Genomic DNA, 27,997 nt, shown 5'->3' on the forward strand with positions numbered 1-27,997 from the left:
AAACTTCTACAGGCGTCCCTTTTATTTATTTTTTCACATGACATTTTCATTGGTCTGCAAAAGCGTTTCATCAGTATAGATTAGACCAATCAAGTTCAGGAAACTTGTTACTAAAGGACAGAATAAAAGCGATAGAAAAACCAACGCTTGAATCCTTCAAACATCTAAAACCATTTCCCCTCTTTAGCGAAGGTGGAAGACGTATTTGTTCCCTTATCTTTATTATTTGCCGGATCCTGAAAAATGGGGCTGAGGGGGAAGAGATTTCTCAAACTTTTATGGAAGATGGTAAACCTGTTGGTCTTTATGCCGCCCGATGTGGATTTAAGTCGCGGCTTTATCGTGAGCGAAAGCCATGAAACAATAGGAAAGAAAGACAAAGTGTGGGAAAGGAAAGGCCATCAAAGTGAATGGTGGGTGGATGTTGGATAGTTGAAGAGCCCGCCGAGACATTATGTTCTTTATGAAGCCATAAAACAAAAGGCTGCTGCCTTCCCCTTCATCCCATCATCACAATGACCTTCATTTGATGACCGGCTCTGTTCGCTGGCTTTGTAAAGGCCAACATAATGGATGTTTATACATACCAGACATGCAGCTGCGCAAATAACATCACCGTTATAGCGCCACATCAAACTGGACAATAATCTGCCTCGGGCTCCAGTTTTTTTTCATTTATTTATTTTTTTATGACTGACACGTCTGAATTAATCTGCTCATTTGGATGTGCCTGCGACAGGAATTAATTACCAGGCAATTGTGTCGAACATATTAATTTAGAGACGATTATACAATGCATTAGCCCAGGCACTCATTAGACATGGGGTTTGGTCTATTGAAATCACACGGGCGGAAAATGCAGTCCAATTTGCCACGCTTTGGCTCCCCGTTAACGTTTTGCCGTGCTTTCAGAGCTCCTCCTCCTCTTCATGCTCGTCGTTTCACATCCCCTGCTCCGGCGCTCTGCTTTCTCCTTCGGCAGCCGAGGCCAACGAGTTTCACCGTTCAGTTCCTGTGGCTCGGCAGCAGGAGTGTTGGAGGGAAACTCTGGGTTACGAAGTACCGTCACACTGACAGGAAGTCCTGCGCTCGTGAAAACAAAAAAAAAAGAGAAAGAGGAGAGAGAAACTTGTCTGTTTCCCTACTAAAGAGGGCCCTTTCTATTACTACCACACTATTCATTGGCATCATGATGTCGGCTAACCAAATCAAATGTCTAAATTTGTAAAGCTAACTTCCTGCCGCCTTTTGAAATGATATTACAAGTGCGATAAGGGAAAGAGGGAAAACCCGGACTCGCCACATGGAGGGAAACGTCCTGTCGCCGTTGCACGGATCATAAGCTCAAAGGTTTCCCAGCAGCACTGGCTGAGGTTTACCCTCTGCTGGCAAAACGGGTCCCTGTGTCTGTGCCGTAACTCCAGTCTGACACTTCAACCTCCTGCACTTAACCAGTACAGCATTTCCTTAAAGGGCCAGTGTTGTGTTTTCTCCAGACACAGAGTCACTTATAGCATAATCAGGTAACGCAAGTAAACCAAACATGACTGGAAAGAAATCTAGCTTTGTAATTTAACGCCTTGAAATTGGGCTGCTGTTTCTGAAACTCCGCCTTCAGGAAGTCATCACCTCCATTAACCCTTTAGCAAAGTTTTTACCATTGTTGCACTGTTGTTGCACTGAGAAGTAGCTCCTATAACTAGCGCCCGCAGTTCCACCGTGGATTGTTAATCGCTGCTGGCTAGTCTGAAGGAGCTCAGTGAGGCGGAAGTTGCAGAGGAGGAGCCGTGTCTGGAGGCGGAGCTAAGTCCAACCAGGCGTTTTGCACAGCCTTTCCTTGTAGAGCACAGAATAAACCAATCACTGAGCTGCCACTGCAAATAACAATAAATAGGAGTTATAAGACTGAAAAATGTCCTGTCCCAGGCCAGTTCCTCCTGTGTCTCCTCCCAGTGGGGCGTGCTTGGAGTGCCTCGCCTGCAGAGGTCCAGGTGGCGTCTGACCAGATGCCTGAGCTACACATGAGCCGTTTGACTGGAATAATATTCTGGCTCAAATACACCCATCAGGTTCTGCACTGAGATTTTAATCACAGCTAAATGTACATGTGACCTGCTGCCACAACCGCACCAGGGAGACGAACAAGAAAACAAGCAAAGGAAAAAGAAGCAACACCTCATAAGATCAGAGGCCATTTACACTGATGGAAGCCTTTCTAAGCTCAAAGTGATTTCTCTTTGTTGGGAAGAAATGTCTTAAATTAGCACATACTCTCTAAATAAATTAATAATTGATTGAAATAATGTTTCACACTAGGAAGGCTAAAAAAATACTTCTTATACCTGATATATGGTAGTTTTTAGATGAGTAGATGGGATCTTATCCAGAAAATTTTAAAATTTCATAAATTTACATTTTACCAATCTACTGTCCAGAAAGAAAAATGGTTAATGCATTCAAGCCAGCGTTCTTGGAGTTTTACCACAAGTAGTCTGCTTAGTTAACTTATTACATCCTCCTCCTTCCCTGTTCCTGGACTTGAGCAACCAAAAGAAATCAAGCTGCACTTGCAGGCGACCAGAATGACGAACTGCGACTGACCCCGATGAGTCAAAGTGAAACGAGTTGAAATGAAGAAAAGGGAAGAAGAAAAGCTTCTGCATCCTGCCAACGCCGTGTTTGTCAGATGCATTCACATTCCAGGCACTGGTGGGTAAATTTGTTCAAAGATAATCAACTGTAAACTTCAGTCTGACGTTATCGTGAAACTCGCTCAGCGCGGGCAGGTGACCTCTCTTCTCAGCGAGACGCGTCCGCCGCGGATACAGAATCTGATGTTTTTCGTGATCATAAGACACGGCAAGCCTTAAAATCTCGACACAATCTTAATGTCGCTCGCCGCCATTACTCTTTGGCGCTCGGTGGCGGCGTGGTGGCGCAAACGCTGATTTCCCTCCGGCCAAGAAGCATTTTGCTCCAAAGTTGGGCTGCGATGTCTCAGAAGTGGAGCGGGAGTCTTGAACCGAGTTTCTGTTCAGCTGGGCTCCTGTCAATTTTCATAACTGACAAAAACAAATGAAGGTACAATTGGATGCAGCGCTCACGCTGAGAGACGGCTGCTGCTTCGCTGAATACATTAGCTGTTTGAGGCTGTTGCTATGGCGGTGTACTGCAGGGATGCGCTTTGTGTGCACTGCTGTGCTGCCTATTGTGGATGTTTGTCTTCCTCCAAGCAGAGTGTGTGAGTGTGGGGGCTTCTTTGGTGTGTTACTCTGTGGCAATGTGTGTGTGTGAGCTCCTCAGCGGCTCTATATGGAAGGAAGTTTGTCCAGGCTGGCGTTTGTGTGTGTGCACATCTCCAGCGTGTTGCTGGCATAGCGTGGCGTGTTGCTCTAACAGGCTTGTCCTCCATTAGTGGCTCAGCATCGGGCTTAAAAACTGGGGGGGCGGGGGGAGGACGAGAGATGGATGCGCGCACACACACACACCCACACACACACGGGCGCGCAGACTGACATTCTTAAAATTCTACTCGAGTAAAGCAGCGGGGCGACGGAGCCTCGCCGCAGCGGAGCGATGGGGCGTTTTGTATTTCATTTAAATGATTTTACCTCAGATGTAGAACCTGGTTTGCGTGAGACATGATTACAAGTTCTGTAGCCCCGGATCTCTGTAGAATGTAAACACATTACTAGTCGTTTGATAGGCTGGCATTTTAAAGACAAGATTACGGCAAGGAATCTTTGAAGAAAGACAAAAAAAAAAAGCATCAAATGTAAATTAAAACTCCAAAGAATCGCTGAAAAATATATTTTGAGAGGATCAGTTTCTTCCTCGTCTGATTTGGGTTTCCACTCTCAGCTGAGATTGTTTGAGTTGTGCGAAATTCACAGCGTTCACTGGAAAAACTACCTGAAACAAAATGTGACACACATTTGTAGTAATGTCGTCTCTTGTTTTCAGAATGAAACGGCGACGGTCCGACTGGAAGAAAACCTTTTAACGCGCTCTCTGTTCAGCTGTGGATCAAGCTGCTATCTAATCATCTAGAGCTGTTCATAATCTAGTCAGAGGGCCAAAGTTCACGTAGCAAGTCGGGGAGAGGGGAACATCCACTAACAAACTCACAATAATATGGATTAGCTAGACTGCAACACCTTGACCCCAAGGACTGTCCTTGGTAAAAGCTGTAGTTACTGGCTGTGTGGAAGCCGTCACTCAGACAAGTCCTGCTCATTGCACAGATACAAAATAAAATAAAAAAAATACCAGCATCCCTGCTGAGTGTGTGTGCATGCGTGACACTTGACTGAGGGGAGGTGTAATCACTGTGCAGCTTTTACAAACAAAGACAAAAGGAGGAGGAGGAAGCGGCGGCAACAATTCAAGCTTAGATTTGGTCAGTGTGTCTGAGCCTCCCACCACAGAGAAAGACAAATATTTGTTTTAAAAGCAAAAAAAGAAAAGAAATACAATAAAACTGTAAGATGTAATACCAACTTTGCTCTGAGTTCACAAACCAGCATAAAAAAATCTGGCACTGAACCATTGGGGACCAATAGAAATGTTCACTATACAACCAAAAGTCATGCAGATAAGCTATGACAAATACTTAAGGATGAGTCGCTGTTGTTGTGCGTTGACACCAAACGTGTTTTGAGCATCAGCCGCACCTGGTTTATGTTCAAAGTCTGTGTTGAGATGCATCGCGGGTCATTGCGGCGCATTTCGAGCATCTAGTGCTGCGAGATTTGAACAGTTTTGAGCGTTGAGAGCGTCCAACGCTTCCTACGGAAAACAACGACTAGAGCTGACGTGTCTGACGCTTCTCCACATAGACTTTGAATGGAAAGCGAAACGCTAGGTGTCGAGCAAAATGTCAAGCGTCTGCATTCAAAGTAGGGTAACGAGTTGAACTTGAAGAGTCGGACACGTTTTTGACGTGCCTTTTGGTGTGGAACCACCATTATAGGAGCTCGTTGAGTTCTAGCATGATAATACGACAAGATGCCAATCATCCAGTAGTATTCCACACTCAGCTGGTGTTTAATGAACAGAGGTCGCCACATTCCTGGAGAATGAAAAGCTGCACACTTCCAAACTTCATGTGGCCTTCAGATTAGCTGGAGAACAGAGAGAGAGCCTCAATGACCGACCATGACTGAGCTGCTGCATCCAAACCTTACATCAGCAAATGCTGTGCCAGGCGTTGGATTCGTTGGTGTAAAACCATCTCTGGACTCCTGCAGACATGTTCTCTGCAGGTACAGATCACACCTTCTCTTTGGGAGGTTTAACCGTAGTGTTACAGCTTCAAAAACATCAACTGCTTCATCGTGCAGCCAGCAAGTTGAATCTCACCTTTGAGGCAGCTCTGCATCTCTTCCAGTGAATTTGAATAGAGCCAGGATGCATTACATGAACCTATACAGATATAAGGTTTTCAAATGAGTGCCACTTTTCCAGGCATGCTCCACATGGAGGAGGCCACAGCGGGCAAAGAATGGAGAGAGAATGGAGATGGCAGCAAATGAGGAGGAATTTGGCCCAAAAAAAAACAACAAAAAAAAACAGGGAACAGAAATCCTCCAGCGTCTCATATCTGGGGAGCAGGAGGCCAGCCAAGAGCAGGTGAGCCGATGAATAACTAAAACCAGGTGTGACGAGAGCAGAGGGCCGTCCGAAATCATCGGGGGGGCAGGAGCAAAAGAGAGATAAGCAAATAAAATGAAAATGCACATTTTTATCTGCATTTTCTGTTGCGCTACACATTAAATTACAAACACGTAGTTTGAATCTTGCATTCGTTCCTCATGAGAGCAGGCGTCTGCTTCAAGCCGGCTCGTATGCATTCAATACCGTTTAGATAATATGTTTGAAATGTGGCTTGATTAAAAGCTTACAACTCGGTGTGCCATTTCCCAGCAGATCATCAATCACGTGCGTAGGATCCGAATGCTTCCTCTGACATTACCTCAGCTGCTTGTTGCATTCGCTTAATATTATAATCGTCTATTGTAGGCTTCTAATTGAATAGTTGTGATGTAATTATGTGTATTCCACATAGGAGAGAGGGAATATACCAATGCGAGAGGCTGATTATTGCTGAATAATGGGACGATTGTTAGGATGTGGTAAAGAACCGAGGCGCTCCTCAGATCCTTACAGGCTGCTTTCACTGAACTCAGGAAAATAGAGGCTTCAGGTTAACACAAAGCAGACATGAATCTGAATTTAACAGCAGCTGAGTTGGTGTTCTCATTAATCACCATGGAAAGGACCTAACATCTTTTCACACTGGTCAGTCCATCCACAGACTTCGTGATGCTAATTTAGGAGTATTTGTAAGGATTTTTTTGAAAAACTGGAAGGACTTATTAATGTAATTTGGACTCTAGATGGGCCACATAAACAGCTACAGAGGGCCAGATTTGGCTCCCGGGCCTCGAGTTTGACACCTGTGATCTAGACGGTTGAAAACCATTAAAAATGAGTAAGTTTGATTTAGTGGCAAAAGGTTGTGTGTTTTGTTGTTGGACGATAAATATGCAGCTTTAATGACTTTGAAGTCGACACCGACTTCAGTATCGACGTTTGTGGCTGAACTGTTTTCTGTTTACATGTGAAATAAAGGCGGCCATGTGAAGCCCAAATCTTCAAACCACTTTCAGATTTGTTACACCATCACTGATGCGCAACGCAGCACGTGTGTGTGTTGTGTGCGTGTTGCTGCCTCAACAGAAGCAAAGACGTGTTCAAGTGAAACCTTGCATTTTCCAGTTTGAACTTTGGTCAAATCAGGCAAATTGTTCTTCTGTTGCTCTTTTAAAAAACAAGCTTGACTTTTTTTTTAAACAGATTTTCCACTAGAAACGAAGTTTTGATGGGAATGTGCTTTTTATGTTTTGCATTTGAACACCTTTTTTTGTTAGATTTTATTATACTTAGTTGGACTTTGTGAGATGCGCTAAATAAATGAAGGTAACATTTATTTACCTTCATTTAAGGTAAATAAACACACACACACACACACACACGGCTGACCTGTCTTCAGTGCCTCTCGCACACAGAATGTTTTCCACTTTGTTCTCATTGAAGTTTCTGTAGATATTTTAGTCAGGCTAGATTTGCAGGAAGTAAGGCACAAAACGTCTAAAGCTCAAAATGACACTTTCACACAAAGCATTTGCCAACAATTAGACGCTATAGTCCAACATTTCCTTGTGTGTTTGCTATTTTTTTTATCTTCCTGGCATCCTCTATCAACACCCAGTCTTCTAACCTGATGCCACGAAGAAAACAATGGGCTAGCTTGTTTTTAGCACTAGCGAGACCTCGCTAGGTGGTTGTGTTGGATATCAGCAGGTCACCAATGTTGGTATGTAGCTGTTGTGGAAGATCAGCCACCCACCAGGAACAAGCTGCAGCCAGAACGCTGATTTTGTTCGTTCCTACATTATTCCCGCTTTGAAGTTGGAATAGAAAGAATAATTCATAGCAGAAATTCAACATGATCATTCAGAGCTTCTGTTTTAAAGAACGGAGGTCCGCAGAAGTCACAACTTGTCGCAATATGTTCCACATGTGTGTCTGTTTTCTCTACTTCTGTATCAAACTACTTCAGTTTCAACTTGGCAGCGGGGGGAAAAAAAAACAAAAAAATAAAAACCTCAACACATCCCGGTCACTTCTGTCCGGGAACATGTAACGTACGGAAACTTTTTGGGCTGATTTCCTCCTCCATCTCAGTTTGTTCATGAATACATTCATATTTTAGAAATATTTAGGTTCCTCCCCAGCCCCTCGTCATCTTCAAACCTTCATCTCGCCGCACTTCTTTGCAATTAGGATTCAGGACGGCTGTCACCTTGGCCTTGGCTAGCTGGAGCTGCAGAGGTGTTCTGAGCCGAAGTATCATTAGCGCTGACATTATCAGCTGCCGCCTTGCAGGCTCTGAACTATAAAGCGTGCTGGCGTTCAAAGACTCTACCTTCGTAAACAGAGTTTTGGGAAAGGTGGAGCTGGCGGTGCTGGAGAGAGAGAGAGAAAAAAAAGTGAGTAAGATTAGGTGATGGTGAGAGGAGACGGGGCGGCAAAACAAAAAACGAACTCAAAGTTTTGAAATAAACCGCTTGTGTTTTTCATTTTAGAGTTTTGAAGTCGGATCAGGAAACAAATGTATTTTATCCATACCTGAGTTTGAATCGTCACATTTTCAACAACAAATCTTTGATCAGATTCTAGCAGGTGAAGGATGAAAGCATCTATGTTTACACTGAGCAAAATATGCTGTTAATGGAAGACAATGAGTGCTAATGCACTCATCAAATCTGGTCTTTTTTTAAAGAAAATAAGTAATTTTTGTGTTGCTTTTATCTGCGATATCCAAAATGTTTGCCTTGGGAGCTAAAACCAGCTAATTTAAATGACTGGTGGGCCACAAAATGCATTTAATTAAGAAAAAAAAATAGTTGGGTGTTTTTAGTTTTATCTAATTTATGTCATTAAAAATCCAAAACAGAAAGGGCTTCAGACTGCTGCCTTTCCGTGGCAAAGGGACGGGTGGCAACCCTAACTGTAGCGTCTCCTCTATGCACATTATATATGAAAAAAGTTTTAAAATAGGCCATTCATTGAAGGTGCACCTTATAGTGCAGAAAATACAGTAATATTGTCTGCTTGTCAGTTAAATGAAGCAGGAACTTTGAGTTTTGTATTATAGTTTTGAATTTTATTTAAACTATTTATATTACATTACATTAAGTTGGCATTTTCGTGATGCCAACTTGTACAGTTTTATTTGTTGTCTACATAAATAAAAAGAAGAGAAGCTCCCTTGCTACACTGCTGGAATCCTGTTGACTGTGTCCAACACATCCTGGTTCTAGTGCGACATTATTGAGCCATTTAACAAATGTTGCACTGTATTTTTTTTTACCAGGATACATTAAAATAAAGAAAAATGATGTTAATGTCTAATGTCACAAAAATTAGAAAAACAGTCCAAGGGTTGTGAATAATTTCCCCAAGGCTCTGTGTCTTTTGAAGCAATAAAGATGCTTTTTTTTCCAGGAAGTCTGACAAAAAGCTATTTGAAAGCTGCAAGAACTGCAGCTGTGTGTGGAAGTGTGCACAGTGGCAGGATTGCTTGTTTGTACCTGCATGAATCCACCGCAGCTGTGAGACAAAAGTAGGATTACCAGAGCTGATTTAAATGGATTACAGGGTCTAAAAGAAACCGAGGACCACAGGACATCTGAGCTACACCGAAATACGTACACACACAAACAAACGCTTAATGTTTGCCTCTATTTTCAAGTGAAATGTCACAAACTGTTTGTTCGCGTAATTGTTTCTGAACAGCCCGTAAAAGTTGTGGCAGCTGGCAGATATGAAAGCAAAGAAGGGAGAAGGAAACAGACATGGGGGGAGAGAGAGAGAGAGAGAGAGAGAGAGAGAGAGTGTGTAGGGAAGATTGCTGTGGAGAGTAAAAGTAAAAATCAATCCGCCTTGAAATGGTGTAAGATTATCACTGACAGAACAACTGCTGCTTATGTGACTCGTGAGACTAAAGATGCCTCAACAGAATGTTTTCTCCAGAAATGACACCGTAGCTCAAATTCGTCTTTAAAGCCTTTTCTTGCTTCCCTCGAAAATATTAAGGTGCTGACTTTTCTTTGCAAGAACAGATTACGGTATTTTTATTTATTTTTTTTCAGTCTGAAGTATTGCATATAAAGAAAGAACTGAATAAAATCTAGGGTTTCCAACCAGGATGGATGTGCTGCTCCTGCTTCTGGGTGTCTCAGCATTTCAGGTTCAACGGCGGCAGATAAAATTGTTGAAGTACCGATGCGCTCATGTCACTTCGCACTCAAACATTGTTGAATGTGTGCTCTACCTTGTGAATTGAATTCTGTTTTTTTTTTTTGTTTTGTTTTGTTTTGTCTTTTACAGTGCTGCACATACAACTGAAGTCAGGCTAAACATTTTCAGGTCAGACAGGATTGCCAAAATGTGTTACTTTGGGTAAACGTGTGCCTCTAACAGGGGAATGCTCCAAAAGTTATGCACAGGTAGAAACACCAAGAGACCATCCAGCCATGATGACATGCATGAAAGGATTGGATTCCGTGTCACAAAGACGTTTTGGTGAAAAATGTGAAAATCAATTCCTGTGTAAAAAGCAATATGCCTTACGAAGATGTGTTGGCAGAAGCAAAGTAGAAAAGTGTCATTATCCACAGTGAAACGGATTCTGCCCCAACAGGCTAAAGGACCGCTCCACTGCCCCAAATACAACCAACAAACAGAGAAATGTTTGGAAATTCACTCAAGGAAAAATAACTTTGGAGGCATGTACTGTTGTTTGGTGGAGACTTCGAAAAAGGTTGACAACAAAACCTTCAGTCACTTAATGAGGCAGAATTACGCATTTTCCAGGCACGTAGTGCCATTTTACAGCACAGTCAAGTAAATATGTTACCTTCAAATTTTATAAAAATGCTATATGACCTAAAAAGAAATTTGACTTCAAAATTAAACGCTTTGAAATTGAGCCTCTGTCTCTTTAAGAAACTAATCTTTTACTACCAGTGTCACACTGAGAAGTAGCTCCTATAATGAGCTAAGCAGATGCTCAGCTCCACCAGGTGTTTGCTAATTGCTGCTGGCTAGTCTGAAGGAGCTGAGTGGGGGAGGGCTGCTTGGAAACTGCAGCTCAGAGGAGGAGCTTCGCCTTGAAGGCGGAGCTAGGTCTCACCAAGCGTTTTGCAACAGCTGAATGGTTGCCATGGGAGATTAAAGGATTTCTCAAACATGCATGACAGAATCAAGGGAACACTCCATGTATGTTTTTGATGAGTTGCCATTATAATTATAATGTGATGTAAATCTACAACCTCCAAAACAAAAGTGGTGTTACTGTTAGAAACCTCTGACATCACTTCCCTCCCATCTCTCCACATCCCACCGTTTCAGGAAGAAATGTGGGATCCTGTGCAGGTCCAGTGGATCCTGGTTTCCCCCTGGCGCCCAGCTCTTTAACAATCTGCTAAAACGATTTTGTGATTTTTATTTATATGCATTTCAAGTTCTGACATTCCTCTGTGCAAGCGTGAAACACCAAAGTGATTTTTCAGGCGCTTTTGTGCAAAAAAACAAAAAGACAAAAACAAAAAAACGGCAATGGTAAGATTTGTCTTTCTTTCTTGCTTAGTTAGTTCTTATTTGACAGGATTATGTCTGCGCTGATGTAGAGGAAATGAATCTGTGACAGAGTCGAACCTGACTGGAGCCAGCTGTTACCTGCAGCTTGAAGCCGCTGCTTAAATCATTCAGATTACTACTGAACCGTAGAGTCACTCACTCACTGAGTGACTCTCCTCATTGGCCAACTGCTGCTTCGCTGCGGGTGGTGGGGGTTGAGGGGTTCCCTGGAGGGGCGAGGGGGACAGGAAAAAAAATCTTCTCATCGCCATGGCTACAGGGACCGGGGATGACAGCGACGGCATTAATTATTTTAGCATCAGAGGCGACGGAGGCTGATGCCTGGTGGGACAGCGGTGAGGGCCAACAGTAATTAACCACTGCCTCCTCTCACGTGTCACTTCCTGTGTCCCGGGTGTGTAAGCAGAGGGAGGGGTGGGGGGGGCATTTGCGATGTTCTTGTGTAATTACTCCATTTTCAGTTTCTCATCTTTGCTCTTGCTACTTTGATTACTGCTTTAGTAAAATTTGTAGTCTGGTTAATAGAAATAAATATTTTATCCTAAGCGTCGCACTGAGCATGACTGCACTTTGTGCAGCTACCTGTGCTGCAGCGCCAACTCTACCGAGCAACAGGAGCAAGCAGTAAGCATGCTGCATGGTTTTGTTTCTTGGTTTTTATATCCGGCAGAGTGAGGGTCTCGGCCACCTGCAGAGCAGCTCCACGTCCCTGGAGAAGTGCACACTGCCTAACTCAGGGTGTTCCTATACAGAGCAGATTTGTATTTTGCCTCCCTGCCAGGCTGCACGGTGCATCTTCAAGGGGAAATCATTGAATGGGACAGACACATACGTTCCTTATAAATGGCCTGGAAATGCTTGTTCTCCTGGCACTGAAACATTTCCAACTTTTTCTGAAGGGTCACCATGTATTAGTCCAGAGAGACAACACGACTGTGGTGGCATACATAAACCGTCAAGGGGGTCCAACATCTGCATATGCTGGTCCACAAGCTGGTCACTCATGTCCCAGGAGTGTCGAACCAGAGAGCGGACCTTCTCTCCAGGTAGCCGTTTGTTTTTCAGGCAAAAGGTCACCTTGTGTGTCAAAGCAGTGACTTTCACATTGGATAGTTGGTGCAATTGCTTTAGCTTACACCTCTAAGGGACAACAGGGTCCTGAGGGCCTTCGTGCCCACTCTGCACAAGCGCTGACCACCTCATGGGTCCAATTCAGCGGAGTTTCCATCCAGGAGATCTGTGCCGCAGCTCAACCGCTGGCTCACTCAGTGCTCAGCTTGGCATCAAGGACCCGTCAATGACTTATTTTGTAAGCAGTTGGTCTTGGGTCTGGAGTCAGGATTTTCCCGTGAGAGACACAAAAACGAATGTTATGAAAAATAACTTCAGTTCACTTTTGTAACCCGGGTTCTCTGAGTAGCCATCCTCCTTGCTCATTCGCAGCGAGGAAGAGGGTGTGAGTTTTTGAATTTTCTGCCAGCCCTATATCTGTGTGCCGCCCCCAGGCACTGACAGACTAATCCCCAGCCAATCAGGGCCGGTGGCGTGTAATCCGATCTTCTGATGAGGTCACACCCAGGACGTTTGTTGTGACTTCTTTAAGCTTCTCTACAGTGTTTAGTGGGATGACAGTAGCTCAGGATAGGTCACAGGGTCAAAAACATGCTATTAAGAATGAGACTGAACATTTTGATTTCTTGTTCATCCACAAGAAACCATCAACTATTTTGCAGAAAGTAGTTAAAGGATCCTGTCGGAGGACCCTGAAATCTGCAGGACTTGGGCAATTATTACAACGGTGATTTCTTTTTGTCTATAAAAATGATTTCTGCATACATCAAATATATATTATTGTAAAAACAAATCACAACTTAATAACGAAATTGTGAGTTTTTGTTATAATGACATAGAAGTCATTACTAAAAAAACCCAGCTCCACCGAGGGGATAGTGGCCCCGTGGCCCTAAGCGGCTGACGTCGAGCTTCGCGTTGCGCTCCACGATACTGCGGACATCGAGACTAATCTGGACAGCACAACACGCACCCAACGGAGAACCGCTGCTCCTCTCCAGCATGTTTTATTCAGAGATGACATCATGCTGCTGCAAGACTTCTGGATCACTCCTCAGCGAAGGTCATGTGGTGGGGAGAGATACAAACTAAAAGAGAAAAAAAACAAGTAGTGATGAACGGCTGAAGCCTCTCGACGTGTTTTTATTTACAGCTTAGTATTTCTTATTTGCTGCTTTTCTCCGAGCTCGATCCAGAAATGTTCTCGCACATTCTGTGTCCTCCCACACACGTGCTGAGCGCGCACGCTCTTCCACCAAACAGCCACCAGCTTCCTGCACGGACTCGCACAATGTTGATGCACATGCCGAGTTGCCCCACAGAAACTCTCGGTGCCGTCTGAAATCTTCCAAACCGCTTTCCGCCCACCCACCTCCTGTCTGCATCCTCTTCTGAAGAGTCCAGTAAGGCTTCATTTGCTCACTTTTCCAATTCGAGCTCGTCTTCTTGATTTACGGCGCCGACGTCGCATCCTGTGGAGAACAATGCCAGGTTAATCTGTGTATCTCCACTTGGTAAAAGGTGAGGGGGAGAAGACGGGGTTCTGAAAAGATTATAAAGACGACTGTTTTCCCTATTCTGACTTTCTGTTCTGTTTGTTATAAGAAATACGGCAAGACAACAAACGAGCAGGTGCAGATGAGAAAATAAAAGTGCATGACTTTTCAGTCATGCACTTTTTTCTTTATGAACATTTTGTACATGGGTCATGGAAAATTATATTGAAGGCCATGGAGAGTCATGGAAAAGTCCGTTTTTTTTCTCTAAATACCAGTGGGAAACCCTGTAGTAGAAATGCTCTCCTGAACACGCTGGACCATAAAATGGTGTAACAAAAGTCTAATTTTTCACTTGGAATAAATGTTCTGTACAACTAACTAAAAGCTAAAGTAAAACCAGCCTGCTTAGGATAAAAGCTGCTTGCCGTCAAGTCGTTTTTCGTCTTACGCCATTTCAACGCTCTCGTGCTTTCAGGCAGTCTCCCACACTGAAGCGTTTAATTCCTAAATAACTCCACCTGGACTTTTCTAATCTCTCCTCTCAGCTGCTCCACTATCTGCCCTTCACCATCTGCCATTCATTTGAATGAATACTACAGGTAGTTAGCCTGCAGTTTTGTTTATCTCCGTCTGAAAATATGCCACAGGTCCTTTGGATTTTGTCTCCAAATCTGAGCGCTCTGGGGGAGATGCTATCAGGACATAAAACCGCCATCTGCTGCTCTCTTCAACACAGAGTTCGTCACAACCTCGCTAGCAGAACTGGTTGGGTTTTTTTTTTTTAGTCACAAAACATTAACTAGAATATACATCAGTCAACTGTGGAAATTAAACATTCGAGGAAGTTCCTGAAAGATGAATTTGCGACAACAAAAGCAGGCAAATCTGATTTTTAATTTTAGAAATTGTCACACACAAAGCAGAGAATTTTACCGTCATGTAAAGGCATCCAATCAGAACGGAGAAGCTTTCGTCGTCACTTTTTCTGCTCATGCATCTTAACCACATGCATCAAACTGCAGGCCAGGGGGCCGAATACGGCCCACCGTAACTTTTTATGTGGCCTTCTAAACTCCACACAAGGCAACAGTTATATGCTTAAATAATTAAATGTAGCAGTTTTTATCTGTATGCAGCCAAATTACAACAATGTGAAAAGCTGTTCGGTACTATTTAACTTTAAGCAGTGCTTATTAAATATTTATTCATATTTTAACGGTTTGTTAATGGGTGGTTTTATCGGTATGTTCTGCCACAACCGATCTTCTGAGGACATCCGTGATCCTGACGGCCGAAACGGAAAGAGTTCGAACACCATCCATCTAAACGGGTGTTTTCTTCACCTGCTGCTCCCCAACATCATTATTGCCCCGGCCGGCACTCATAGCAACACAGACGATAATCACACCCTAGTTTAGCCCGGCGGCCGGGTAAAGATGACAAAAATCTTCATCACACAGGCTTTGCAGTCAAACACACGATAGTGTGGACAAGGAGGTTTAAATCTAGATTGACTAGCGCCAATGTGTTCCTGGGGTTTAGCTTGCAAAGCTACTCAGACTCGCCTGCATAATTGTTTTTCTGCTTTTGGAACTGACAAGTGACACAGCAAGGTATCAAAATAAAAGAGAAAATGCATCTTGGTGCACCATCTGGCATCTACAGTCTGCAGACCGACGTCTGAATGATTTGTTTGAAACGCTGCATCCCCTCAGCAGACGTTTTAGTTTGCGTTCTGCTGCCGCAGATGCTTTACACCGACTCCTGTCCTCGTCCTACACAGTAAGCATCTCTGCTTAAAAAACAAGAAGATAATGTTCATCAGCAACATTTTTATAGAAAATTTTAAATATATAGGCATAACAGTGTCATCTCATTGCTTCTTTTAGAGGATTCTTAAGGACATTACAGTACTAGATGGTGTTTGGTTTGGATATTCCAATATAAAAAAGGAAAAAAGAAAGACCTTAAATCCTCAAAGTTTCTCAAAGCGTTTGAGTTTCAGTCATCTGTTTAACAGGCTTCAGTCTCATGTATCACTTTAATCTTTTGCCCGTCGCATTTTAATATAAGTTTATTTGTTTGCCCGTCTAGAACCTACTTTTCCAAAAGCAACACGTAAAAAACCTGCAGCAACAGAAACGTTCCTCCTGGTTTAGGCTCAGTGTCAAGTATTTAAAGATTAAAAAAGACAAACTTCCAGTTGCACAGCGATGGGGAATGAAATTACATTTGTGTTATAAGCTGAACATTCATCAGTGAAGGAGAACGCATGAGCAGCAGAAAAATTAATCTATCCAGCATGTCTGCGTTTCTATTGATGTGATGCCACGAGGTGAAAATGGGTGGATGCTGAAGGAACAGCAGGTTTGAAGAAAGTCACCTAAAGAAAAGAAGCCCTTTGATTCCATATGAATCAAGGACACTTATTCTTTTCTTTTTTTAATAAATACACTTTCTCTGCTGTTGTCCCTCAGGACTTTTCCATTGAAATGTGTGTGTGTCTGTGTGCGGCCACCTGCTGGGCCTCGTGTGGAAAGCACACTGGGATTTTGGCATAAATACTTTAGGGTGGGTTTGATAAGCCTGGCCTACGGAGAGAAAACACACCAAAATAACAATGCAGAGGGGGATTTACTGTCGAAAGAGGAAAAATAACGTCAGGAGACAAAGGCAGGGGAAAAATAAAAATATTGTATATGGTATAGATTTAGCTGATTGCGTGTCTTTAGACCATGTTACTCTTTTGTCATCACGTAACATTCGAAAAGTCAGAATTATAAATGTTTACATATGTCGGTTTACCCAAGACGAACACTTTCCCCCTTCAATATTTAATATTTTTGTGGTATTTTGATGTGTTCTTTCATTAAATAAAACAATCATCTTCAGCAGGATGTTTTAAAATCCATCAATTCACATCCAAGCCCTTTGACAACCAATGATTCTCATTAATATTCCATCACCTGCTCACCAGTCAGACCTGCTATTGAGATGCATCAGATGTAAACAGAGAAGCCTACAGATTATTACTGACTCCTGCCATTAGAAATCACACCTGTATGATTAGATTACAGCTTATTTGCATGTAAATACATTTATTTTCACATGCAGGCGAACATAAACAGGACAACATCACAGGCGCAGTTGAAACCAAAGATGTAATAAAAACTAAAATTAGAATTTGTTTTTGTCTCAGTGACATTAAATCAGGCCAAACTGTCCCGGTTTGCTTCAGGTGGTGTTACCAAAATGTGTTTATTAGTTCAGCATCACATTTTTGTCAATCGTGTTTAGAATTTTAAATCCTGCAGCCGACTTTATACACAAAAAATATAAGTTCAGTCCATTTACAAACCCTTCGTCATCACTGATTCGGCTTACCACTTTAACCCTTTCATGCATGAATTATGATCCCTTTGTGTCAGGATTTTTTTCCCCATTTTTAAAAAATTTTCTTAAGGCATAAAAAAGGTAGGAAAAAAATATATATTTTTTTTAATATATATATTTCTTAGGTGATCAATTGTAATTTTCTTCTAATACAAAGTTGTTATTTGAAAGATACATCAGCAATATTGTTCTTTAGGGGTTATCTTCTGATATCACAATATTTTTTTTTACCTGCAAGAGTCGTCCACAGCAGAAGGAGGGGCCAGGTCGTTCGGCATGCTGTTTTGTCTGTCAGCCATATTTTATTTAACAAAAATAATTTCTTGCATTTGCAGCTGATGGCCAGTAGTTGATGGTGTATTTTATGATGCATTAGTGTCCACTTCAGTGGTCTGTGTGCATTTATAACATAAAAATCCACAAGAAACACAAGGAAATGGCTTTTAGACAGCTGTAGTGACCACTATGCATGAAAGGGTAAAGGAACCGGTGATACGGGCCTCTCACCACCCAGAGTTGGGGCGGGACAAAGGCAGCTTGATACCACCTTTAAACCGTTGGGTAGTAAGCTAACGGAGTTGCTATCCATTTCAGAGACCCGTGTTGCTTCAACATATCCAAGTCGTTCCTTGTGAAAGCAAAACTCCTGCGCAGCATGACACTGCTGCCACCGTGCTTCACAGTCGGGATGGGGTCGGGGTTGCAAGCTTCCCCAATGTCCTCCCAATGCAACGGTCAGCGTTACATCCAAGAACTTCAACTTTAGTTTTTTTCAGAACATGGCTCAAAAAGTAAAAACTTCAAGCCCAACTGAACTAAAACTGAAAATAAAAGCTTGTGTGCCTTTTTATGCAATGCAAATAAACAGTGGTGGTGTGTCCAAGTTGTGCCAGAAAAAAAAAAAAAAAAAAAAATTCAGTGCCGCCTCATTCAACAAAAATCTAAAGTGCATGTGGTTCAGTTCCAAACGAATAGAAAAGCGACGCAGCAGCAGTAGCGCCGTTTGCATAACATCTTTTTATGCTGCAGAAATGCAACTCAGATATGCAACAACACTGTGTCAGGGGCATTAGTTTCTGAATGACTCAGTGGTGAGATGTAAATGTTATTTTAGTGTAATTTATGATTTAGAGTAATTAGAGGCCCTTCAAGTGTCTGTTCTACTCCGCTAATCACGGCTCAATTATGTGTAGAAAATATAACGATCTGACTGCTTTATTGTTGCAAGAAGAGATTAGAAATCCTGCCTTGTAGACGCAAAGCTTATGTAATGTTCAAAAGAGGGGTATACACATGCATGTAAAATATAAAAATATAAATAACGATTAAATGAAGTAGGCAAAGACAAAAGCCTCAATTTACTTGAATAAATCGGGAGTTCCCCCTCGATTTTAATCTATATGAGTCCTAAAGATGGATGGATAGCTGTGTGTGCATGAGCGTGTGTGTGTTTTGGAGGAGGGGGTCTTACTGAATAATTCAACTCTTCTGTCCAAATTCTGTGGTGAAGCCAGCCAGAAAGAGGACAACATGCAGTGTGTGTGTGTGTGTGTGTGTGTGTGAGTGTGTTTATGCATGTGTGTAAGAGAGAGAGGTCAGAAATGTTAGAGGGGGGAGGATTTAAATGGGATTTTTTTTTTGCCTTTGCTATAAGGAGGTGGAGTAGAGATGGCACTGAAAGTGGGTCAAGGAAATGGGTGAAGGTGAGTGTATCCCTCAATAACACACGCACACACACACACTTTTACTGAAGGTCTGCAGAAAGCCCAAAATGATGGAGATCACCTCGTTCAGGGAGTTTTATTTATTCATGGTGTGAGAAACTAAAAAAAGTGACGCATGTTTGTGCAGTCCGTCTTTTTTTTTGTTTGTTTTTTTACTCCCACAGACTTGACAACCATTTCGGAAAAAAAAAAAAAAAAAAGACTCAAGCAGAATTTCCAGATTGGAAACAAACTTGTAAAGATTGCAAGCTAAAACTCTTCTGTGGGCGTTTGTGCATCTTTGGACCGGATTGTGCGACGCACCATCCATAAAAACGCCTGCAGCTCTTTTCCATGGGAATTATTTTTTTTGTACGTGTATCTGCAGAGATCAGCGGCGGAGGTTGGTGTTTACCCGTGTCGTGATTCAAATGTGCTGTCATGACGCCGAGCGCAGAGATGAGCGAGGGGCCCACGGGAGACCTGGAGAAGTATTGTGATGCCTCGGAAAAAGTTGTTTTCACACCTTGAAGCCTCCCTGCAGCCGGATGAGCCTCGAGAGACCCCGAGATTACAAAGGCGTCTGCGACAAACGATTTACGACAAACGTACGAGTGATCGATCTGTGCGGCAAGTTAGGAAATATGGCATTACTGATAAACAGACACAATTTATGAGTTGTGTTTTAATCACAGCTTGATCCCCGCCTTCTACCCCCACCAACTCAGGATCGGATGATAAAGCTGAATAAACCGTAAAGGAAATAGCAGGTATGGGAAAAGGTTGGCGTGGTAGAAAAACTGAGGTGTCTCAGAGTCCACAAATGAAATGCCTTTAAAAACAACAAATCCTAAAAAAAACATTTGAGGAAATACAAACTCCATCAGATTTGAACCTCAAGCAATGACAGGACATAAAACATGTTCTGATGTTAACAACAGATTTTTCTGCATAAGGATTTTCAGTCCGTTTGCAAACTGGATTCTCTGTGGATTCTGCTTTTGCAGCAAGGTTTCCCCCAGAAACTCTGCTAAGTCCAGTGGTTGAGTGCCAGGGCAGTCATTCGTCCAGCGACCCCGTCGTGTTTTTGAGTTAAATTTGTTTTAAAGTTGACAGGAAATTTTAAAATATCACTCGATAATCATGTGTTATTAAAAGATTGGAAGATTAATACCTGAACACCAACAATAAAGCCTTAAGAAATGCAAACATTTTAATAAATAAGCAATGCTCAGCCTGGTTGGGGCTCAAGTAAAGCCTGGTGGCCTGCCAGGCTTAAAATACACTGAGGGAAACCCTGTTTTGTGGCTTTTATCAAAGTTATCATGCAGTCATCTGCATATAATTGATGGAGGGGTAAATGTAGCACTGCCGCAAGGATGAACTAGAGTTACTGACATCTACAGCTCTCTCATATCTTGGTGGACTTTTTTTCCCTACGTTGTCACATGAGGAGGCAGTAGGACTGCGCGAGTCCGTTAAACTGAAAATTAACTTAAAAAGCTGTGAATCAAATGACTGAATTATCTCTTATTATATGCCATAGAGGGCTGGTAACGAGACTTTAGTGTTTTTTATTTTGGGTTGAATCTAAAATGTACAGAACAGTAAGGCTTGAGAACTGGAGCTGGAGACACTGATAAAATAGTTATTTTACTATATAAAAACCTATGAATTAAAAATAATTTTTAAAAAAAAGACAATTGGGAAAAAAAGTAAATTAACCATCCAAATTTACCTAAATCCAGAAAAATTTAAAATAATTTCATGTCAGAGCGAAAACAAAAGGATGTCTATTTATGTAAAAATCTCGGTTCAATAGGTTGCACACTAGTTTTTATAACGAGTCATAATAGGTTCTGCATAACAGGATATTTATCCTACACAGTATTAGATTCTTAAAAATGACACATTGAAGTTGAGATTCTCTGTCAAATAGCTTCGGTTATTTAGAACGATTTGGGGAGGAAAAACAACCCTTTTAAATCTCATCCGAGGCGTTTGGCGGTCTGCAGTGACGGTGGGTTCAGGCTGCGGGTGCAGCAGGGAGACGACAGGTTCTCTGTGAATGAAATGTGACAACGTTGCAACCTTGAATGTGGCTCGGCTGCTTCTCACATACACCGACGCCTTGAAATCTTCTCAACGTTTCCCGGAGGAGGCGAATGTGGGAATGCAAATGTCCCAGTGTCAGTCAAATCAGATCCGATCACGGCAGCTCCCCGCAAAACCGTTTAGTCAATACGAGACGCAAAGCCAAACGCACGTGGTGCTGATATCTGGACGGGGAAACGCCAACATAAATGTTTAATTTGTAACGTTCTTAGCTTCTTTTTGAAGCGTCTGATTATTTCGAGCTACAGGTTAAAAGTATGTGTCCTTTTGGAAAGCACTTGTTTGAAAATATCTCAACCCAGAACTCATCTGAATGACAACCTGCAAAAAAAGATGAAATAAAAACACTTAAATATTCTGATTGACAGCACTTCATTTTAGAAAAAGAGAAAAAAAAAAAAAAAAACTTCTTTTTGAGCTCATCCCAAATGATAGTTTTGAACAAAATGATCAGAGGAAGTGTTTTGGTGCCTAATTTACACTTTAAATGGTCATTAAGCTAATTAGTCTCCAGGATTTTCTAATTAATAATCCTTAGCCTTTTGTTTTCCTGGGGTATGAGCAGAACAACATGGAGGCCAATGTCATCTGACCGCAGGTGGACACACATTTATCTGTCTTGACACCAGGCACAGCAAACAGCTGAAGGGTTAAACAACATTTCCAAAGCCCATTAAAAAACATCTGCAGCAAAGAGTGGAAATCTGAAGCGTTTGTTAAGCCTTCCTGAAAAACCAGGTCAAATGAGACAAAGATTGAGCTTTCGGCAGCAAACACTCCATAGGGGGTGTCAGGTGCAACGAGGGTGAATTGGTGAGAAAGCAACTCATGCCTGGTGTGGGGGAAAGTATGGTAGAGGACCTGGTATGCTGTGGGCAAGTTTCTGACGTTTGAGTCACCAAGGTTAGAGCGGTAAAAGATGGTAGTTTATGTTGGTTATGTGCTGTAAATGTTTTGCAGGTAAAAGTGACTTTAGGAGATGTCCATTTTTTTGTAAAATTAAATTATTTAAGTTGTATATTTAAGTTGTACATTTACAAATTTTCTTCAAGATATTTATAAGAGCACAATCGGTGCAAAAATCTCTGTTTTAAATTCTCTAAATATCACAAACACAATTAAGAGAATATAAACAGATATTTAATATATTATTTCTGTCTAGCTAGAAGCATAAAACAGTAAGTTTTTTTTTCAGGAAGCAGAAGTATAAAAACAGATATAAGTAGTAAAATGTTTAAGTTGTTGTAGATGAATAAATCATATTCCTAAATGGTTTATATATTCTTTTAAGTCTTTGTTATTATTAAAATTGTATTGTGTAGCATAGGTTTTTTGTGAAGAGCTCATTTGCAATGGATGTAAATAGAAAATACAAACATGTCTTTTGTAGTTAATCGTCATTTTTGTTTATGTGTAATAGTGAAATTTGCTTTTTACTTGCAGTACCTTTGCACTGATCCTGCTGTTAGAGGAGAGGATATGTATAAAGCTTCTTGTGAAGCTTCGCAGAAGAGTCGGGATCTCCTGGGCCAAAAAGACCTCCAGAAGAAAGCTCTCGACAAAAATAAGTGAATTTTTTGTTGGAAGGGGTCAGCAAATTAAAGAGAGAGCGGAAAGACACAAAGGAAGAACTGGAAATACTGAAAAGCTCTGCAGCATTTAGTGCTGATGGCAGGTGTATGAATAGCAAATGTTGGTTTTATTTATATCTTATATGCTTGAATGAAAACTCACAGTTGATTTAATGGCACATCATGTGGTACTTGCAGTTTGCATCAAGTTTTTTTTTTCTTTCAAACGGTGTATGATTTTTCTTGATTTTACAAATCAATTATGATAAAGGATTTAGTTGTAAAAAAAAAACAAATACAAAAAAACCCTTTAAATATTGAAAAAATAATGCCAATTACAAATATTTTGTTGATATAAAACAATGATTGTGTAAATCAAAAACTGGTTTCTTTATGGTATAACTTGGGTTGTTTTCACATCTGATAGTCAGATAGACCTGGTTTGATTGGGGACCAGAAATGTAACATCCGTTATATTTTTTAGCTGCTACAGTTTGCATTCATGTTGCACTTTGTCAAAACAGCCAAACGATTTGAACAACCCGTTTCCTCCCTCGTCTGTGGTGGTGCTGTATTTAAGAGCTACTGAAGGAAATGACACCAAATCTCTGAAGAAGACCAGTGCGAGTTCGTTGTTCACCAAATTTAAACAAAAATGGAGCCATGTCAGATTTTAGAGGTCATCTGATTTATCCATTGATATACTTTACTGGTTTAGACATGATCTGTTACCTGCTAACGCTAGCTACGTTCCTGCAGGCTCCATTACTACGTGGAGAGTTTGTCCACAAAAGCAGGCTGTTCCAATGCTCAATGAACAGGAATCTGTGACAAAAAATAATTGTAGTTAACTTATTTCCTAACCCAATTTCTATAAAATGTGCGTTAAATTAAAATTTGGGGAAATTCCTCATGTTATCATATGCAAAATATGTATTTCCTTTGGATATAAATCGAAAGTTACTGCAAGGTAGACTTCTTCAGTGATTGCTTCCTGTTGACTCTCCCCTTCTGTCAAAGAAAAATAAAGGTTTCACAATAAATTGTAAGCTTTTAATTAAAAAAACGAGCAAAGAATTTCTCAAGAGGGGCATTTAGGGGAGAAGGTTTAAAAGAAAACAATTGCTCATTACTAGAGATGTTGTAAATAATCACCCAGATTTGGATTAGCATTACTGGCTAAATGTGATTTTATATTGGCTCAGTCCCTGAGAGAAATATACTTTTGTTCTAATGGGCCTTTTGTTTTGATGTTCAATGAAAATGTAACAAATTGCAAACAATTTTCAGTGCAGCACGAAGAGCTCGTTTTGCATTGGCTCGTAAATCCTGGACCTGTAGACTAAAACAAAAACGTCACAATTTGTGTATTAACAAGTTGATGTATTAAAGGAAACAACTTATAATTGGATATAATTATCAAGAACAACCAAAACAGCAATAGCAATGGAAATGATTTCAACTATTATAACACTGAGGATTTGGTTACTGCAGAAAGTGGCTGGTGCTTCGTCCCGTTTCCCCATCGGCCGCGTGGAAATACTTTAGAAAAATACTTACTGAGGCAAAGACCATCTTGTAATTTTTTATCAACTTTTCAGAGAATAAAATCTGACAATTTACTATAAAGGTATCGGTGGTTTTGCCCCGTCGTCGTACCGCGGTAGATTTTCCCACTGACCATGGCTCAAGTGGAAACATCTCATACGTTTGACAGCTGACAAAACTCATCCTGCTCATCCAAGGCCACTGAAGGCCTCTGGGAAACCTGAGATACATCAGCAGGAGATATATTAAGAGTTATTCTCTTTTTCAGATAATATGTAAATCACAAATTCACTTTGAACATATGTCAATATTTCTCTCCACTCCTTTTGAAAATACTATTTTAAAACAAACTGAAACACTATGAGACACACATTGATCTGAGCCACAGTCAACCTCCAAAACGTTACGTTCACTAAATCACTCTTCTTTATTTCAAATAAATTTAGAATCACAGTGATTTTACTAAATAAGACAAAGATTCACCACAAAGAAGTATTTAAAGGAGGGTTGTCCTTATTTAAACTCTACATAGCCATCTTCTGGGAAGATTAAACTTCAGAAATGTTTTGCTCGTAATGTTTTAGGTCTATTTAAAAGCTTCCTCTCCTCAGGCAGCGTCTCAGAATCCAGACGTCCCAGAGAAACGAGCCTCAGCGTTGCCTGACATTTTTTCCCAGGCTCGTCTATTCATTTCCTCTCCTTTTGGATTTCAATAAAATCGTTTCGCTCTAGGTTTGAAATGAAAGTCGAAGGGACACGGTGGCAACACATATCTGTGTGTGGAGCGGGGGTATGAATTTTTGAACAAAATGAACCAGAAACTCTACTACAGGTTTCCATACATAGAAAAAAAAAAAAATATTTTATATTGTGACAACCGTTTTTATTTTTGTGGGACTCTGTAATCGCTGCTCATCTTGAACCACTTGGTGGTTGATCTGCACCATTTCCAGTTTTCTGAAACTTGCAAATAAGTTTAAGTTTTGCCACAGTGTGGTGTGTGTGTGACGCTCGTTCCGTGTTTTCTGTTAAAGTTTCGATCAACCGCCCGACTGCTTCCCGATCCAGCCATCAGTATAAATTCAATTCTTTGCTCTTTTGTCAAACGCATCTTCTTTGGTATCTGGAATCTAAAAGAAATCTACATTTTTCATTCTCCTATGTATGAAAACTTCTGGCCCACCATGTAGAATACTATTATTACATATGAGAAGTTAAGACACTTTACTGAGTAAAAAAAACAAAACAGGATTTGACCACATGCAGCCCTGGAAAGGCACCTTCTTGTACACCTACCTATAAATTAGTAACATAAAACACAAAACCATCCTCATCTAATTCCTAATTAATTTCCCACCGACATGTCAACACAAAGCAGCAGTGAGTTGAGCCCAGATTTGAGAGCTTTGCATCAGTTTCTCCTCGGAGTTTCCCCCCACTGTGGCTCGGTTTGTGTGACAGTGACAAATGGCAGCAGCGTGTTGGGTCCATCAGCAAAGTGGCAGCTGCTCGGCGTGGCTGATAATAGCCAACAACAACTTTAAAATGACTTGTAATTATGTTGAGCTTTTCATATTTTGGGGTCGTGGGTTTGTCGCGCGGCGAGATGTGTGTGTGTGTGTCACGTTAACGTCATCACGTCTCTGATGAGCAGCGAGGCCCGGAGCACGCTCTGCCCGGGCAGCAGCCGTCAGCGCCGGCTCTAATTCAATTTCGGTCAAATTTGCTCCCGCGATCTGGTCCTTATGTTGGCGCTTTTGTTTTGTCTTCGGAGCTGAAAGCGGCTTTAAGTGCTGTAATTGAACTCGTGTGCGAACTGGGCGAGCGCAACTCATCGTTCAGAATAATGATTTTGTTCTGGGGTTTTTTTTTTTTGTTTTTTTTTCTTCTGATGGTCTCATAGGATGAGGCGGCTGCAGGGAGGAGCGGTGACGTACGGGGATGATTAAAGTTGGAAAACCGTGTGACGGTGAAAACACACCTGGCCGAGTCGAACACGCCCCGAAGCCAGGTTTCTGTTTACTCACACGGCGATTAGAAAGGTAATCTGGACATTCATCTTAATTTTTAACTTTATGGATGATTTTTTTTTTCTTTTTTCAAAATAAAGCAAAACGTTTTTGTTCTGTAGAAGTTAGAAAAAAAAGAGTTTACCAGATTGATTAAAGTGCAGTGTGATGTTATAATACCTTTGCTTAAAAGCAGATTTCATGGTTTTAGAATAAAGGGAAGCTGCTCTCAGTGAAATACGACACAACATAAGTGGACACAAGTCCTTATTTTATATTCCGAGTGCTTGTGGCGGTTTCTAAAACTTTACATTATTTAAAAGTGTTGGAACAAGTAGCCGAGCTAAAATGTCTACACTTTAATCAACAGCCTTGTGCGGCGACTAATTCCTTTAAATTCAACTTAAAAACAAACTGTTGGCAGGGAAATGAGTCTGTTAAACCAAATCTTTGAACTCTTCTTTGGCAATATTCTATCAACAGCTGACATCTTTATATACATTTGATCACCTTATCTTGTAAAAGTAAAAGCAGATTAAAGGATATTTCTTATCCAAAGGCTTCTTCCAGTAACACGAGGACTCCGACCTCAATGAGAAACAAACTGCATTATGAAGCCAACATACTTTCATTTAAATATAAATAAGTAAGAATAGGCCGACTTTGTCTATCAAGCTTTAACAGTGGTCTCTTTTTGAAGTCCTCATGTTAGTAGATATCCATCCAATTTGGAATTAAAGTGGAAGCTGTTCCTTAAACTGGTTGCAATTCCTTTTGAATTGACAAATGTTTGCGGTTTGTCACATTTGCAGTTTAAAGGATCCACATGCAGAGCAAGACTTTAGTGAAAATGGAGACCTCTAAGAAAAAAACAAACAAAATTAAAATAAATAGTGAACTCACAGAAATAATGCAGGACAAAGACCAAGGACGCAAACAGAGTGACAGACGAATCCAGAAGCAAAGGGTGAAAATCCAGATTGTGAGGTGAGTGATTGCTGACAAGAGGCAGGTGGTTGATTACTAACAGGGTGCAGCTGTGGGAGAAGACAAGCAGGTAGACTGAGGGAAGACAAGCAATTAACACTCAGAGCTGAACAGAAACTCAAGCAAAGAGCAACAACGCCGGTCCAACAGAACAAAATCCAAAAGCACAAAGAGCAGAAAGCAAAAATTATCTACGAAAGTGTACACAGAGGAATGTGTACACTATGGCAAGACTTTCTGACAATTATAAATGCAGGGAGTTGAACAGAGTATGGCAAGACCTGAACTGATCTAATGAAACGTCAAGAAAAATGATCAAAATGCAAATTTTTTTTTAGAAAAGACCAACTTACATCAGCTAAATGTTGCCTGGCAATAGCAGCTGTGTTTTTGTGTAAACATAAGAGGATAAAGACGTACATGGAAAAACAAAGATGCATGCAGTAATTACTGCTGGTGATTTTAACAAAGTATCTTTATGTGTGGAAGCCTCTGGTCGCCTTTTCAGAGAGCCACGTTTTTAATAGGCTCTGCAAACAAAGTCGTTCTTTCTAAAGCAAACTGCGTTTCAAATATGATTATTTAAGAATAATTTTAGAGCAGCAGAACCCCAACAGGATTATTAAAACCGGAAACATCCCAGTCCTTCCGGTTTACGCCTGGATGCAAAGACTCCGGATGTATATTTTCACAAACCACTTTCACATCATAAAAACTTACAGCTGTAGCTATTATCAATGTTTTTTTGTTTTTTTTCCTAGAGTTTTCCAGTTAGACCATTTCCTCTCTCTCTCTTTCTCTGTCTCAGGCAGCCGTGCGTTTTGCCTGTATTGATCTCATCTGCTCCCCGTGTCCATTAGTGACCCAGGAGG

General features: G+C 41.2%; 1 long non-coding RNA gene across 1 annotated transcript; it reads right to left on the reverse strand.

The window, feature by feature from the left end:
- Positions 1-13,061: 13,061 nt before the first annotated feature.
- Positions 13,062-27,837, reverse strand: LOC103134792 (uncharacterized). Its single transcript, XR_001661536.1, has 3 exons — positions 27,042-27,837; positions 13,673-13,772; positions 13,062-13,388 (listed from the first exon to the last, which is right to left on the reverse strand). It is a non-coding gene; the product is annotated as an uncharacterized LOC103134792 (long non-coding RNA).
- Positions 27,838-27,997: the final 160 nt, after the last annotated feature.

Source organism: Poecilia formosa, unplaced genomic scaffold (genome assembly GCF_000485575.1).
Source record: "Poecilia formosa unplaced genomic scaffold, Poecilia_formosa-5.1.2 Scaffold19, whole genome shotgun sequence".
Taxonomy (NCBI): domain Eukaryota; kingdom Metazoa; phylum Chordata; class Actinopteri; order Cyprinodontiformes; family Poeciliidae; genus Poecilia; species Poecilia formosa.